The sequence below is a fragment of the Echinops telfairi genome, unplaced genomic scaffold, assembly GCF_000313985.2.
Source record: "Echinops telfairi isolate 266 unplaced genomic scaffold, ASM31398v2 ScPeMD7_45;HRSCAF=164, whole genome shotgun sequence".
NCBI classification, from domain to species: Eukaryota; Metazoa; Chordata; class Mammalia; order Afrosoricida; family Tenrecidae; genus Echinops; species Echinops telfairi.
In genome coordinates, this window is record NW_022103943.1 from 293,154 (window position 1) to 312,142 (window position 18,989).

The 18,989-nt window shown below is 37.1% G+C and overlaps 1 protein-coding gene and 1 pseudogene across 3 annotated transcripts in view; both read right to left on the reverse strand.

The window, feature by feature from the left end:
* Nucleotides 1-18,989, reverse strand: part of PFKFB1 (6-phosphofructo-2-kinase/fructose-2,6-biphosphatase 1) — a 166,275-nt gene that overhangs the window by 102,827 nt on the left and 44,459 nt on the right. The window lies entirely within an intron of this gene.
* LOC105979922 lies at nt 12,293-14,735 on the reverse strand (annotated as a pseudogene).

Here is an 18,989-nt window from a genome sequence, read left to right on the forward strand (position 1 = left end):
AGTGAGATCAGGTGAGTAAGGTGCATAGGACAAGAGAGGTATGCTGTTTTTGCCAATAACTGGTGCACTGAGATGGCTGCATGAGCAAATGCATTGTCATGGTGGCAAAACCAGTTCCCCTGCCACAAATCAGGCCTTTTTTGTTGCATACTGTTATGCAATCATTTCAAAACCTCTAAATAGAAAGCTTGATTAACAATCTGACATGGTGGAACAAACTGCAAATGCACTATCCCCTTCATATAAAAAAACAAAACAAATGAGCATCCTCTTAATCTCTGATTTCACTTGACAAGCTTTGGGCGGGGGCGCGAAATGACGATGGAGTCTTCCATTGGCTTGATTGATGTTTGCTTTCAGTCATAAGAATAGCAGCATGTCTCATCACCAGTAATGACCTTGGAAAAAAGTCTGGGTCACTTTGGAGCTGTTCTTTCAAAGTTATTTCACTTTTTTTCCTGGTCAGTCAGAACCCAAAGCACAAATTTCGCACAGCAACCCTTCTCATTACCAAATTCGTTGAACTGAGCTCCAAGATAGTCCAGGTAATTCCTCTATCTCATCAATGGTCGATCATCGGTCGTCAAGCACAAGTGCACAAATTTTGTCAACATTTTTGCCCATTCAGGAAGTTGTCGGACGTCCAGAACAAGGTTTGTCATCAATCGATATTTCACCTTTTTTGAAATAAGCAAACTACTCGTACACTTGAGTTTTTCCATAGTGCTGTCCTTATAAGCTGTCTTCAGCATCACAACAGTTTGTGTCGCATTTTCCCGAGCAGGGAATAAAATTTCACAGCTGCACACTGTTCTCTTAAATCAGCCATCACAAAAAATGAGGTTCAAACAAAACTGCTTTTACAAAAAAATTCACTGTGACCTAGGAAGACCTTCCCAGGCAACACCACTGGGTGCACTAACTCAGAGCAAGTTGCTTAATGCTTGCCTAGTGGGAAAATGTGTACTATGAAAGCTCCGCCCAGAGGAGGTTTTATGGGTTTTTTTTGGTGGGGGTGGGGTAGGGGGTACTCCCTTGTATTGTATGATTACAAATCAGGAAAACTGATTCCTCAAAATAGAGTAGACATTTTTTAACGGTTTTATTGGCATATAATTCAATAGTTCAAACATATTTAGAAGAGTTGTATAATCATCACCACAATTTTAGAACAGTTTTTTCTTTCTTTTAGTCATTGTTATTAGCTCCCTATTTCCTTACAATCTCCCCTGTTATGCCCCCAAAGGAATCATTAATTCAGTTACTATCTCTATAGATTTACCTATTATGGATTTCATATGTCAAAAAATATACCAAACACCCCCTAAAACTAATAGCAAATTAAAGCAGAGATAAAACATCAATCAAAAAGAAAGCAGAAAATATTAAAAACTGGAATGAATTTAAAATGGATCAAAAGGGAGATCAAATTATAAGGTATTAAAATTTTAATCTAACTGCATATCAAATAATCCATTTTCCAAAGCATTCTGCAAGGCTATTCATATCCCTGGTCTATGGTTAGAGGTGAATAACTAGAGGTTTAATCTACATGTATCACCTCTTCACTTTTTTTAATGGAGACAACTTTAAAATGGGGAAAAGGGAGATAAAATGACAAAATATTATATTTTAACCTACTTACATCTGTCAAAATAGAGTTTATAATACTCTCTGTCTGAAAACAAGGGTATTCATATCGCTCAACTATGATCAGAGGGAATTCAACAGAGACTTAGTCCATGTGTAGACCCAATGAATGCTTCTGGATTTCCACTAACCTCCATAAAAGTAGAGTAAATCTTAATGATGTAAATGGAGTAAACCACTGATGAAATACCAGATTATCTGTAAGATGACATTAAGAACATCATACGTTACATACACCTGGGTATTTTTGAGTGAAACCTATAATAGATTAATGGGATTGCTATTCATTCTGAGACAAATATATATATATAGTGTCTTCGAGGCAACAGTTCATAACTGTGCACATGCAATAACAAGAGAAAATGGCTCAGTTGAACCCAATGAATCAAATGTTGATGCAGAGGAGGTCTTGGAGGAAAATAAAGCGTTAGCTATTTCTATGAAGGAGTTTAGTGAAACGATCTTCACCTGCTTTAAATTAATGAAGGGAAATTTGATAGAAGTACAGAAAAAGAAAGAAAGAAAAACAGAAGAGAAGATAGAAGAATGCAGAAAATCACTAGAAACCAGTCTGACAAAATAAAATAAAAGTAGGAATAATTAAGAAGGAATGCGTGGTATGCTCACCATGTTGGTGGTTCCACTCCCTCAGCCTTTCTTGGCTCCCTCACGCCCAGGACTTAAGACAAACACACCACCCAGGCCTTGATTTAAGCCAGATCCGCCCCACTAAGCAACACCCTCAGACTGGAAACTGGACGCCTACCACTAGATAACCTGGGACAACAAAGAGAGTCAGAGCTTTGCTAGTCTTCTACCAAAACCAAGAAAAAACCAACTCACAGGCATCAAGTGGATTCTAACTCATAGTGACTCAATCAGGTGGAGTAAGACTGCTCTTGTGGACATCTGAGATTGAAAATCTATGGGAATTAGGAAGCCTCTTTTTCCATCCTGGAAGGAGCTGACACATTAAGCCATGTAGAGAACTGAGCCAGCACTGTGATACTTCCACCACCATTAGATCCACAAGAATTTTCACCCACCGACCTGTGATCTTCCTGCATTTTGCATCATTGAATGTGGCTGCATGAGTCTGAAGAGAGATTCATGGACTAGTATCAAAATTATGGGCGAATATCAGGCTTATGTTCTTGATCTGGACTGGGCTGGAATGTTTCCTTAATACACAATTGCCCTTTGATATAAATCTCTTTCTTATACATATATGAGTGTTTCTGGGTTTGTTTCTCTAGCCTCCCAGGCAGTAACCCCGAGTGTGGCTCCGGGTAAATGTTAACTGTCAGAAGAAGTTTATCATACCTGGAATGTCTACTAGAGAGATAAAAATGAATAATTTCTTAAGAATTACAGGCCTACAATATAAAACAACAAATTTTATGCAAAACAATGTACCGCTTTGGGTACAAAATTACTGACATAATTAGACCGCCAGGGAGGTCTAGTCAACCCAGTACAACTCATTATGGTACCTTGGGAGTGGAGTACTAGAGAAAGTAATCATGAAGATGGAGAATGGATGCTCATTTGACCTCTGCTTTATGGCAGTTTTTCTTCTTTGGCTATCTGGAGGACAGATATGGCCATGCAATTTACTGGGTGGTTTTCTGGAAAAGACATGGAAAGTGAAGGTTTTGTTTCCTAGAAGTTGTTTTTGTTTATTACTGTCTGAAATTGTGAAAATAAATGTGATCAATATAAAATTTGAGCTTGGAGAGCAAAATGTCCCCTTGAATTTCTCTGAGACAATGTGCTCAGTCAAAATGGCTGACAGAAGGCCCCATCCTGACTTGATGCAGTCAGAGGCCTAAGGCCATATTGCATATGAATGGGATAGGTTAGATAAGAATTTAATTTGACTTAATAATTGAATTTAAGAAACAAAATGTGATCTAAAATTGATGGCGAGGAGGGCATAGAATGCCTGGTAGGGCTTCATAAAGTGCAATTTAGCCAAGAGGAGTTAATGAAAGCTAAATGAAGTTTGAACATTATAGTGGGACAAGAGGAAGGTAAAAGGAAATAGAGGAAAGAACTAGGAGGTAGAGGACATTTACAGAAATCTAAATATAGGCATGTACATAGGTAAATATATTTTTATATAACAATAGGGAAATAGAACTATGTACATATATTTATACGTGAAGTATTAAAGTAGCAGACAGACATTGGGCCTCTACTCAAGTACTCCAGTGCAAGAACACTTTGTTCTAATAACCAGGCATTCTGTGATGGTCACCTTCCCAACATGATCACTGAAAACAAAATGGGTACATAAGCAAATGTGAAGAAAGTTGATAGTGCTCAATATCAAAAGATATAACGTCTGGGATCTTAAAGGCTTGAAGATAAACAAGCGGCCATCTTGAGAAGCAACAGAGCCCACATGGAAGAAACACACCATCCTGTGTGATAATGAGGTGTCAATGGAATCATGGGATCAAGTATCAAAGACTCAGAACAAAAAAGTATATCAATGTGAATGAGGGGGGGAGCAGAGTGGAGATTCAAAGCCCATCTATAGACAATTGGACATCCCCTCACAGAATGGTCACAAGGAAGGGATGAGCCAGTCAGGGTGCAGTATAGCACTGATGAAACATACAACTTTCCTCTAATTCTTCAATGCTTCCTCCCCCTACTCCCACTATCATGACCCCAATTCTACATTACAAATCCAGCTAGATCAGAGCGTATGCCCTGGTACAGATAAGAGCTCACAACACAGGGAATCCAGGACAGATAAACCCCTCAGGACCAATAATGAGAGTAGTGATACCGGAAGGGTAGGGGGAAGGTGGGGGAAGAAAGGGGGAACCAATCACAATTATTGGCATATAACCTCCTCCACAGGGGGACAGAAAAGTGAATGAAGGGAGACAGCGGTCAGTGTAAGACATGAAAAATAATAATTTATGAATTATCAAGGGTTCATGAGGGAGGGTGGGGGAAGGAAGGGACAAAAACGAGGAGCTGATACCAAGGGCTTAAGTAAAAAGAAAATGTTTTGAAAATGATGATGACAACATACGCACAAATGTGGTTGACCGAATAGATGTGTGTATGTATTGTGATCAGAGCTGCAAGAGTCCCCAATAACATGATTTTTTAAAAGAAAAAAATGCTACAAAAATAAAGTATTGAAGAAGTATTAAAAGTCAGATTTCCTAGCATTGTGAAAGAACAGAAAATAACTATATGAGAAACCCAGATAACACCAAATGGAATCAATCCCCAAAGAAAATCACAAAAACACCTCAGAGTCAAACTTTGGATCCTGTGACAAACACAGGAAAAAGAATAATCCTCTATATAGGAGAACCAATAGAATAAGCTCATATTTCTCTATCAAAAGCATGCAAGCAAGAATGCAATGGATTGATATATTTTAAATCCTCAAAGAAAAAACTTGTTCTATATCCAGCAAAATTATCCCTCAAATATGAGGGAGAAATAAAATCATTTCAGACAAGAAACAAATAATAGATTTCGTAAAACATAAGATCAGCTTTATAAAAATTACTAATGGAAGTACTTTGGACAGAGAATCAACAGCAATAGACTGCAATCTAAAAGTAATCATACAAGACATTATTATTGAGAAATCATCCTACTTGTGTAATACATAAAGAAAAAAGAACATATGAATAAAATAAGGAACTGCAGATAATATTTCCATGATAAAGATAGCATCAAAAATAGAAGAGTAGAAGCAAACAGTCTAAAGGAGAAGATATTGAATCACTTGTAAATGACAGCAAAAATGGTCTTAACTTAGAAAGAAGACAATACAAAACTAACCTCAAGGAAAATGTTGAAATTTCAACAAAACAAAAAAGCAAAGAAAAAAAATTACAAAAAAACAATAAACTAAAGGAAATTTGGTTGAACAATGCTGAACATTGTGTTTGTTGAACACAGAACATTATGCTAAACTTTGAAAACAATAATACCATAAAATATAACAAAGTGATAGCAATAAGACTATCCTATCAATAACAACATTAAATGTAAATGGATTAAATTCACCAGTTGAGAGACAGACACTAACATCATGGATCAGAAAACATGAGCCATTATTTAGCTGCTTACTAATTAGATATAGCGTTAGATATAGAGACAGGTATAGCTGCTTACTAATTAGTTATGGCCTTAGATATAGAGACAAAATAGACTAAAAATCAAAGAAGAGAAAACACATCAAGCTAATGGTAGTCAAAAGAAAGCAGGAGCAGCAATATTAATTTCTGACAATATAGACATCATGAGACAAATAAGGCCATTATATAATAATGAAAGCCACAACTTAAGATATAACCATAATAAACATCTATGTACCCAATGAAAGATGTTCAAAATATATTAATTAATCTTTTAGAAAATAAAAGAGACAAATAGACAATAATATAATATTAAGAAACTTCAATATAACTTTGGATCAAAGACAGATCAACGAGAAGAAAATCAATAAACATAGAGAACAACACAGTTAATCAACTTGATCACTTTGTCATATAAAGAACGCTTAACCCAACAAAATTACATAATACATATTTTTTCTGGTCTGCATAAAAAATACTTTATAATAAAGTATATGTTATGCCATAAAGCAAGCAACAAGAAATTTTAAAACATCTAAAAGCTAGAAACCATCTTTTCATATCAAAATACTATAAAATTAGAAATCAGTAATAAGACAATTGACAAAAATAACAACAAATTACCTGGAGATTTAACAATACTTTAATTAACAAAGACTGGTTAATTAAAGAAATAAAGAGCCCGATTCAAAATTCTGTGAAACAAATGAGAACGAAAATACAATATAGCAAAAGTTCTGAAACAGGTCAATTTGTTGCAATAAGGGTACACATAAAAAAGGCAAAAATAATATTAAAATAAACACCTTAACACATTACACACAACAATTACAAAGACCAGCAAGATAAACCCACAGACACTAGAATAATATATATATTTATTAGAGCAGGAGTAAATGATTCAGAAAACAAAGCACAACATAATAGAAAAATCTACTAGACAAGTTCATTAATCAGAAAGATCAACAAAATTGATAAACCAGTGGCAAACCTAACACAATTAAAGTAGGAGGCTCAGCAATTATTTCAAATAAGAAATGAAACAGGTGACCACAATGAAACCAACCTAAATAGAAAATATTTTATCAATGTTATGAAAATGTTTATTTTAACAAATGCAAAAATTTAGAATAAATGGATAAAATTCTATAAACACATTCTCCCTACCTATATTAACAAGGACTGATATAGAATACCTCAACAAATTTATATCAGAAGTGGATTTGGGGCTTACAATTCATTCTTGCCCTAATATAAGAACAATTAGTTCTTATGAATTGGCCCTATTCAATACTCAATCTCATGAAGCGATCACTGAAGAGATGTGGTGAAGAAATCAGATGGTCCTGATTTATCATCTTGAGTTTTACAACAAGCAGCCATCTAAGTGAGGCATGAACTAAGTCCACATGGAAGAAGCACACCAGCCTGTGTGATTCAAGGATTATAAATATTAAAATCCAAATCTGAAGGAAGGAGTGGTATTAGAGCTTAAATTATGAACATCTGGTTTGCAGAAGGTTGTGGGGGAAAGTCAATTATGGCAGATGTTAAAATGTAATATTTAGTCATTTGCTCTCCTTTTTGGCCCATTTTAAAATTGTTTCAGTTTTTCAGAGGAATGATCTAGGAATCAAAGTTATGGATAGAGGTTTAAGCATAGTTATGTACATATGTAAATAGATAAATCCATAAAAATAGAGGTGTTGGCTTATGTACATATATTTATATGGCAATACACTGAGGTACTGGACGGATTTCAGGCCTCTACTCATACCCTCCCTCAATACAAGAGCACTTTGTTTTAACAAACTGGCATTCTATGATGCTTACCCTTCCGACACAGTCGCTGAAGACAAAATGGGTGCTTAAGCAATCTTGGTGAAGAAAGCGGATGGTGTTTGGCTATTAAAAGATATAGTATCTGGGGTCTTAAAGGCTTGAAGTTAAACAAGCGGCCATCCAGCAGAGAAGCAGCAAGCCAACATGGAAGAAGCACACCAGCTAGTGCGATCATGAGGTTTCATCAGGACTGGGTAACAGGCATACGAAGACCCATAACAAACAAAACCATGTTTTTGAGAAAGAGGGGGGTCGGAACAGAGACAGCCAAAGCCCCTCTGTAGGCAATGGAACATGCCCTCACAAAGGGGTCACGGGGAAGGAATGAGTCAACCAGGGTGCAGTAAATCACCAATGAAACACAATAGTCCTCTGGTTCCTTGAGGCTTTCTCACCCCACAATATCATGACTCCAGTGCTGCCTCTCACTTCGGACTAGAACAAATCATGTACATAGGTATAGATAAGAGATAAGAGCTCACGACACACAGAATTCAGGAACAGGAATTGGAGTAGCAATATCAGAAGGGTAGGGGGAAGGGGGAGGAGAAGGGGAGGAAGGGGAAACTGCCATGATGGACACAAAACCACACCACCAACCCCTCCAGGGGGAGGAACAACAGAAACCATGTGGGGAAGGAGACAGTGGTCGGTGTGAGATATGAAAATAATAATGATTTATAATCTGTCAAGTGGTCACAGGGGGAGGGGAAGAAGAGCTGATACCAAAGGAGCAATAGTAAGTAAATGTCTAGAAAAGAACGATGGCAACAAATGTACAAATATGCCTGATACAATTGATGTATGAATCATACTAAGAGGTGTATGATAAATAAAATGATCTTTTAATTGAAAAATTGTTTCAGTTTTTAATATTTTCTGCTGCTTTTGATTGAAGTTTGTCTCTGTTTTGTTTTGTCATTGTTTTGGGTTTTTTGTTTTATATGATTTTCTGTATATAAGATCCAGGATATATAAATCTATAGAGACAGTAACTGGATTAATAATGACCAAGGGACATAGCAAGTGCGATTGGGGGGAAATGGAGAGCTAACAACAATGAGTATGAGAAGAAAATGTTCTTAAATTGATTGTGGTGATGACTCTTCTTAATAAATTGCATGATATGTGAATTATATGCCAACAAAGCTATTTGAGAAAAAGAAAGTGGATTACCTCCACTCCTTTAGTCATACCATAGAAGGGCAGTCTCCCTGAGGGTCTTGCCTGGGTATTTCCTTAATGAAAATCACTTTTCTCTAGATGCCCTGAATGCCTTGTTCAGAAGGTCCTGGCCCAATCTTGTTAACTCCTCTGTCTAACATAAATTATGTGTCTCACTCATGGTCTCATTCCCAATTCTATAGTCCAATCTATAACTGTGATGTATTGGTCTGCCATCATTATGAGTTACTGACAGTTTCCTTTTTTATGTGTTCGAATCTTATTTAAATAGCTGCCTGACTATAGATCCTTGAATGTCACCATACCGTAAGTGCTAATGCTCCCCATCACCAGGATAATGTGTCTTTGTTTTATCTTTTTCCTGTTTCAGAATTAATACATGTTTTCTTTAAGTTATTTTTAAAAAGATAGGGTCATTTAAAAACTCCCAACAGCAAAAAGTCTGGGACCAGAAGGTTTAAAAGTGAAAGTCTACCAATCATTTAGATTAGCATTAACACAAATTCTACATAAACATGCATATATTACCAACCCCTTTTTATGAAGCAAGTATAAGCTTCATTCCTAAACCAGGCAAAGACATCACCAGAATGGAAATTATAGACCAATATCCTTTATAAATATAGATATAAACATTTCAACAAAATTCTACCCAATAGAATTCAACAGAACGTTGAAAAAATAACAAATCATGCATGATGAAGAGAGATTCATACCAGGATGAAAGGATGGTTCAATATTAGAAAAACAATTCATGCAATGCACCACATAGACAAAACAGAGGAAAAACCCTATGATTATATCAACCAATGCAGAAAAAGCATTGGATAAAATTCAACATATATTGTGGTAGTTACATAATCTGTTGTCAATTTGAAACTTAAGAGTGAAGGGGTGGAGTTTAGCCTGTCAACCAGGTCGCAGCTTGATGACCTCATTTGGAGGCGCTAAGGAGATAAATAACTCGGTGGAGGCGGGATACACACACACACACACACACACACACTCCTTGCGAGATATTACTGACAACAATCCTGATGGAGCTACACTGATGCAGCCAGCGCCCTAGAGCTGGAGGATCCACGTGGAGACCCACGTCAGCGCTGAGATGCCTCTACCACCACTAGATCCACAAGACTTTCCACCCACTGGCCTGCGATCTTCCTGTATTTGGTGTCATTGCATGTGTTGCGTGAGTCTGAAGAGAACCATGCAGACTGGTACTGGACATATGGGTTAATATTGGACTTATGGACTTGATCTGGACTGGGCTGGGATGCTTTCTTAATATTCAATTGCTCTTGTATATAACGTTCTTTCTTAAACACATATAAGTCTCCCTGGATTTGTTTCCCTAGTCTACCCGGACTAATACTTATATATTTTTAAAAAACACCTAATAAAATAGGATTGTTTTGTAGTTGTTGTTAGGTACTATCTAGCCATTTCTGATCCTATGCACAACAGAACGAAACACTGCCTAGTCCTGCATCATCCTCATATTTTTTCCTATGTTCATGTTTGTCCATTGTTGCAGCTACTCTCAATTAATCTTTTTTTGGGGTCATCCTTTTCTTTGCTGCCCCTCTTTACCAAACATGATGTTCTTCTCCAGAGACATGTCTGACCTGAAAACGTCCAAAATGCATAAGACTGTCTCACTATCCTTGCCTCTAAAGATTACTCTGGCCATATTTCTTTTTTTCATTTGTTTGTCCTTTTAGCAGTCCATAGTACTTTCTATATTTCTCACCAGCACTAAAATTCAAACAGAATTTTCTTTGGTCCTCCTTATTCAATGTACAACTTTCACATGCATATGAGGCAATTGAAAATATCATGGTTTAGGGCAGGTGCACCTTATCCCTTAAAGTAACTTCCTTGCTTTCCAAAATTCTAAAGAAGTCTTGTGCAGCTGATATACCCAAAGCAACATGTATTTTGATGTATTTACTGCTGCTTACATGAGCATCGATTGTGGATTCAAGCAAGATGAAATTCTTGACAACTTCAATCTTTTCCACATTTATCATGGTATTAACTATCAATCCAGTTGTGAAGATTTTAGTATCCTTTATATTGAGTTGTAATCTATACTGAAAGCTGCAATCCTTGATCTTTATCAGCAAGTGCTCCAAGTCCTCACTTTCAGCAAGCAAAATTTTGTCATCTGTATATTGCAGATTCTTAAGCATTCCTCCACTCTGGATGACACATTATTTTAATATAATGCAGCTTCTCTGATTATTTGCTCAGCATAGAGATTTAATAAGTATTGTAAGAGGATACCACCATGACAGAAACCTTTCCTGATTTTAAACCATGTATTACTCCATTGCTTTGTTCCTACAACTGCCTCCTGATCGATATATAAATTCTGCATGAGCATAATGTAGTGTTCTGGAGTGCCCATTCTTTTCAAGCTTATCCATAATTCGTTATGATCCACACAGTCAAATACAGATCCTCATAGTTAATGAAATACACGTAAACATCTTTCTTCTATTCTCTGCTGTCAGCCAAGATCCATCCGACTCCAACAATGATGTCCCTTGTTTCACATCCTTTTCTGAATATGGCCTGAACCTCTGGCAGCTTTCTTTCAATGTACTGCTGGAAGCATTGTTGGATGATTTTCAACAAAATTTTACTTGCACGTCATATCAATGATGTTGAGTTCACCTTTATTTTTAATGGGTACAAATTCGGATCTTTTCCAGTCAGTTGGACAAGTAGCTGTCTTTTAAATTTCCTGGCATAGATGAGTAACTGCTTCCAGTGCTTCATAAGCCTGTTGAAACATTTCAATTGGTATTCCATAAATTCCTGAAGCCTTATTTTTGGCTAATGCTTTCACTGCAGCCTGAACTTCTTACTTCGACATTATTAGTTCTTGCTTATATGCTGCCTCTTGAAATCATTGAATATTGTTTAGTTCTTTTTGTTCTTCATCATCTTTTTTCTGCTTTTAGATACAGTTATACTTTTATTATAAAACCATTTTTCTGGCGTTAGTTGTTTACAGTGATCACAAGATACCGTCAGTGTGGCATAGCAGATCTAATGTAGCAATTGGTGCTCCCCACTCACTCTGCCCACATCCAGGTCACTTCTTACCCAGAACACACAAATTACCTGCAATCATTGCTTTCATGAATCCTGACACACACACTGTTCACCGTTTGGAGTGGAGGTGATGTTAGGAGATTAGATAAGACTACAAAATTCCTTTATGGGGCTCCCCACTCACACCCAATTTACTCTGCTTGAGGAAAAATCTAATTACTTACAGCTAGTCTGAACAGCAGCAGCGCCTGAGGGACTCTTGTTAAAAAGCAGTACTTGTGCAGGGCACATTTTACTGTGCAAGGGGAACAAATAACCTTTTAGTTTTATTCCCAACACAAGCAAAGGGAATGGATGCTCTAGTTTCAAACTCCTCATTGGAGTCCCTTAAAAATTCAAGGCATCCCATCAAGCTTTTCAGGATGGTGTTATTTCTGAGTGGTGGCTAGCCACTCCCTCTCTGTGCTGCGTTTGCTTTGAAGGAATCTTCTGATGTATCTCCAATACTCATTTGTTTGTTTGTTTTTTAACATTTTATTAGGGGCTCATACAACTGTTATCCCAATCCATACACACATCAATTGTGTAAAGCGCATTTGTACATCGTTTCTCAAAACATTTTCTCTCCACTTAAACCCCCGACATTAGGTTCTCATTTTTCCCCTCCCTCCCCGCTCCCCCCTCCCTCATGAGCCCTTGATAGTTTATAAATGGGTATTTTGTCATATCTTGCCCTGTCCGACGTCTCCCTTCACCCGATTTTCGGTTGTCTGTCCCCCAGGGAGGAGGTCACACACAGTTCCATGTAATCGGTTCCCTCTTTCCTACTCATTCTCCCTTTACCTCCCTGTTTTGCCACTCACACCACTGGTCCTATAGGGCTCATCCATCCTGGATTCCCTGTATTTTCAGTTCCTATCTGTACCAGTGTACCTCCTCTGAATACTCATTTCTTATAGTGTCCTTTTCTTTAGCTAGGATTTCACACAACTATAATGCTTTATTAAGAATGTCTTCATTGTTGTCACACTGGTGTTCTAGCATGTCTTCATAGATATCCACAAGAAAGGCAGTCAGGTAGGGAGGACTGTGACTTGGTTATAAATCAAGTAATTGATTCAACACATTGGGTTATTTGGAAAGGCCATGAACCTGCAAAATCCCTTTCAAATAGTTCCAAGCACTTTCATTATAGAGTACTAGTGTGATCATTTCCAGAGTATACTGGATTTCTCTCTCCAATACAACCGATCATTGTTGCTAGTGGTGTTAGAAATTACAAAGTATCTTTGGTTCCAGACAGAGCTATTTCTCATATCTTCTTTTAGAAGTTGATCTACATCACCCCAAAGTTTAAATTCCTGACTAACCCATTGTCTATGCTGCCAGGCGTGGTAACTCTTTCATCCTGATTAAGAATTTCAGCAATAAACTCAAGTTCCTGAGATGAATCTTTCAGCCATTCTACCAAAACTCATCTATGATGCCAAACGTAATAGTTCTTAGGCTGCTCATCAACTATTGCAGTAATATAGTTCATTTCCTCATATAGATCCTTTTGAAGTGACTTTAAAAGAACTCCTGGAAAATGCCGCGCAGTGTAATTGGCTGCATTTAACTCAATAGCATCCCAGGTTAGTTTAAAAACCTGTTCACTTCTTTCATCCTGTTACAGAGTAGCACGGAAATAATCATAAAAATCTCTAAATTTTTCACTATAAATTATCTGAATGACCGGATCAGGGTCATCATTCTGTGGAACAGGATCTATATCTGGGAAAGGAGCTCTATCAACCAATTCTGCTCTATCTCTGTACAGAATGTAGTTGGGCGAATCCAGGCTCAGAAACCTGCCATCTATTGCAGATGCCACCATTTCTCTGGCTTCGGCTGCTATCTTTTCTTCCTGATGCTGCTGCTGCTGCTGTTGCGGAGGTGGTGGTGGGTGTGGCTGTGGTGGTGGCTGCTCTGGCTGACCTTGTTTACTGCCCTGTATAGCCCTCCCTTGACCCCCATAGCGACTATCTCACCCCTCTTTTCATCTTCTTTTGATGCTTCCTGCACCATTCTATATTTTCCACATGAATCTTTCAATATTGCAACTCGAAACTTGGATTTTTTTCTTGAGTTCTTTCAGTATAATATACTGAGACTATTCATTGAAGGTCAATATAATTAGTCAGAGCCTCTCTGAAATCTTCTGTAAAGAAACTTTTGAAAAGCAGACAAAACTCAGGAGACTAACATTTTCTTAGGAGCAGAGACCTCTGCCAATCACACCTTGATGTTTTAGAGGGAGGAACTGATACAGATAGTCCCCCCCCCCAAACACACAGATTCTGTGCTGTCCTACAGGTTGCCTGAGGATCTTCCCCTCCTCCCAGAGCTCCAAACCAAAGTAGAAAAAAGGAGAAATCATGAGCTGATACGTCTTTTTCACTCCCTCCCCTAAACTAACACAATGAAGAACACTAATGTTTCTCCCTAAGCACACTTGGGGGAGGAGCTTAGTCCAAATTCCAATGTGAATTTTCACAGGTTTACACACCCTGGGATTGAGAAGGTTGCAATCTGCACATTGCATTCCAGCTAGCCAGAGGAGATTCTGATCAGCTAGGGGCTTATTCTCAAAGCCTGGCTTGAACTCTCTGGGACTGAGCTGTGGCAGAATTTCCCAGTGACATTGAGGTGTTGAGCCAGTCCTGAGGTTCTAAAACAAAAAACAAAAAAACAAAATCAGGGGGCTCTGTATTAGGAAGAAAATCAGCATGGAAGAGTTGAGTATCCCTCTCTGGTCCTAAGATTCAAAGTGGTATCACCTACCTGTCTGTCAGTCTTCACCTTAAGATAATCTGAGCCCTGCTCTGACATACAAGTGAGAGCAGCTTAGGTAGGCATTCTGGCAGTGTTTTGGACATTCTCTTCTCTCCCACTTCATGTTGGCTGTGTTGTTTGTTGCCCAGCACATTGATGGATACTACATAATGATTAAATGAATAATATAACAAGAGACATAAGCATAATAAACATATATTCCTCCTCTGAAAGATCTTCAAATTAAACCAAGAAAACTACCACAGTTGAATACAGAATAGTAGTAGACTTCAACACACTATCATCAAAGTAAGTTTAGAAAGAAATAAACTAAAAAAAACAGAGGAGTTATACAACATAATCAACCAGGTGGACCTCTTAGACATATACAGACCACTTCATCTGACAATATCACAGTCTATATGTTTTTCCAGTGCACAGGGTATATAATTTAGAACATATCACATGTAAGGCCACAAAGAAAGCTTAAAAATTTCAAAAACATTGAAATCCTACAATTCATTTTCTCAAACCAAAACATTAAAAAACTGAAAATGAACAATAGAAAAAACAGGAACATAGAGACAAACACATGGAAAGTGAACAACATACTACCTAAAAAATGACCAGATAATAAATAGATCAAATAAGGTAAGAAATTAAGAAATTCATTGAAAAAATGAGAATAACACAACATACTCCAACCTTTGGGACATAGCAAAAGCAGTTAGAAGGCAATTTGTAGCAATCAATACATACATGAAAAAACTGTTAGTCCAAAATCAGCATCTTAGATGTCCATATGCTAGGGAAAAAAGGGAATAATATAAACCTTCTGAAAATAAGAAAAAATCATAAAAACTATAGCAGAAATAAGTGAACTGGAAAGCAATGGGGAAAAATCACCAAGACAAGAAGTTGGTTCTTTGAAAGGATTTTTTTTAATGACAAACCTCTGGCAAACTTACACAGTAAAGGAAAGATGCAAATTGCTAGAAATAGAGATAAGAAGGAACCCCAGATGATAATGAGAGAAAAGAAGAAGGCAACATAAGAAAAAAGCAGAGGAATAGAATGAAAGAAGTGGAAAAACAATCAATAAAAAGGTGAAGCAATTCAAAGAAATCCTGATAATTATGTGGGGCACTATCAAGAGAAACAATCTATATCTCATCAAGATCCAAGATAAACTAGAAACAAAAAACTCTACAGAGAAAATAGTGTGAGAAATCATGGAAGAAAATGTCCCCAACATCACAAGAGAGAAAAAAATAGCTATTCAAGGAGGGAAGAGAATCCCAAATAGGATAGACCCCAAAAGAAAAACACCATGGTGTCCGGCTATTAAAAAATATAGTGTCTGGGGACTTAAGGCTTGTAGTAAAACAAGCCACCATCTAGCAGGGAAGCAACAAAGCCCATGTGGAAGAAGCACACTAGCTTGTGCGATCATGAGGTGTCAATGGGAACAGGTATCAGAAGTTCAAAAACAAGCAACCAAATCGATGTGAAGGGGTGTGGATGTAGTGGAGACCCAAAACCCACTTCTAAGATAATTGGACAGTCCCTCTCAGAAGGGCCATACAGAAGGGATGATAAATCCAGGCTGTGGTATAGCACTGATGAACTATATAACTATCCTCTAGTTTTTTAATATTTCCTCCCTTTGCTACTATGCTTTTTATTTGTTTTACCTTATTAATCATGTTAGGTTTGCATATGTTCATTTGTATATTTAAGATCCTTTGGTACATGAAAGCTAAGATAGATAACGCTTCAGAAACTGTAACAGGAGCAAAGGTTCCATGAGGATTCTGGAACAGGTGGGGAAAGGGAGGAATAGGAAGCTGATAGCATTGATGACTGTATAACTAACCCCATTTGATGGGATTGAAGAACAGAATTGTGAGTGGATATATTGGATTATGTAAGATAATGCAAAAACAAAAACAAAAAACACCCAACTATTATAGGGGAGTAAAAGGGTTCCTAGGGGTAGTGTGGGTGAGGGAGGGGATAAAGAGGAGGGGATATCAAGGAGTTCAAGAAGAAAGAAAATGTTTTGAAACTCAATGTGGTAGCAATTGCACAATTCTGTTTGATGTGATTGAACTATGGAATGTTATGATACCTGTACAAGCTCCCAATAAAATGATTTAAAAAAATTTTAAGGAAAAGAAAACCACTATGACATATAGCCTTCAAATGTCTCAATTTCTAGGAAAAGAAGAATCCTAACAACAGCTATAGAGAAAAAAATAGCTACATACAAAGGGAAACCAATAAAGACAAGCTCAGAATTTTCAGAAGAAAATATGCTGAGAAAAATAAAAGTCTAAAAGAAAAATCCAATTCCAACCCAAAACTCTATATTCGGCACAATTATCCCTTAAATATAAGAATGATATGAAGGTATTCCAGACAAAGAAAAACTAAAAGACTTTTTAAAAACAAGACCAACGATAGAAAAGATATTAATTGGATCACTATGGCATAGAATCAACAACAGGCAAATTTAAAAGCCTCATGCAATACAGTATAACCCAGAAACCAATCCAATGAAAGCAGCTTTCAAAATGACAAATAAATAAAGGAGGGATGAACACACTAATAAAACCACAAAACAGGGAAAGATATCAAACATAAACAAAGCAAAATGATAGCATCAGATCCACATGTATCGATAATGACAGATAGTCAATGGATTAAATTCACCAATCAAAACATAGAGCATAGCAGACTGATTCAATTCAAAGACAAAAATATACTCAAAATCAAAGGATGGAAAAAGCTACCAAGCTAATGGCAACCACAAAAAGGCAGTAGTGGCAATATTAATCTCTGATAAAATGGACTTCAAGGCAAATAACAATGAGAGATGAGCATGGACATAACACACTGATTAAAGGAACATACACCAGGAACATGTAACCTTAATAAACATATATACATGGAATGCATCACTCCAATTCTTAGAGTTGAAAACAAACATGTGGTAGTTATATAATCATTTGTCAACTTGAGGATTATGAGTGTAGGGGTGGAGTCTAGCCTGTCAATAAGATCATAGTCAATGAGGCCTCCGTGTGGATATGGTCTTCTCTTGAGAATTCTGGGAAATCCTACATTTCTTTCTTAGAAGTGGGAGACACTTCTTTCTCGATTCACTCCCTGGGAGACATTGCAGCTGACAAGACACTTGGAACTACATTAGTGACCTGAGCTGGAGAAGCCACACACCCTGATGTAACTAGATCTCTGAACCAGAGAAGCCACGTAGAGATCCCTGCTAGCACTGAGATACTTACAGTGCCACTGGACCCAAACTTTCCACCCACTGGCCTGTGATTGTCCTGCATTTGGCATTGTTACATGTATTTCGTAAGTCTGAAGAGTACTTTATAGATTGGTATCAGGTATATGGACTAATATCAGACTTATGGGCTTGGACTGGACTGGGTGGGGTGCTTTCTTAATGTACAATTACCCTTTATATAAAACTCTCATTTATACATATATGATTCTCTGTGAATTTGTTTCTCTAGTATACCCAGGCTAACACAAACAGATTGAGAATAATAGTAAGAGACGTCACAAAACCACTCTCAAAGAGAGACAGATCATCAATGAAGAAAATCATAAAAATACAGAAGAGCTAAACAATACAAACAACCTGATTCATCTTCTAGACATAGACTTCATGCAAAAATGACACAGCATACAATCTCTTCAGCACACAGAGTCTATACATTAGAATAGATCACATGTTAGACCAAAAGGAAATCTTAACAATGAAAAAGCAAACAAACATTGAGATACTACAATCCATTTCCTCAGATCATGACCTTATAATACTGGAAATCAACAAAGAAAGAATCGAAATATAAAAGAAACACATGGAGACTCAATACCATACTACTTGAAATGTTTAAAAAAAGGAATGAAATTAAGAAATTCCCTGGAACATGAGTGATAACACAATATACCAAAACTTTGGGGACACAAAAAGACTGCACTACCTGATTTCAAAACCTACTACACAACCACAGTTGAAAAAACAGCTTAGTACTGGCACAATGACAGATATATAGACCAGTGGAACAGATAGGAAACACAGGAATAAAAGCATAACATCAAAAGCCAGCTGCTTTTTTTAAAACCATAAAAATATACTCCCTCAACGCAAGAACATTTTGTTCTAATAATCTGGCATTCTGTGATGATGTTCACCTTCCCAACATGATCACTGAAGACAAAATGGGTACATAAGCAAATGTGGTGAAAAAAGGCTATAGTGGCCGGCTATCAAAA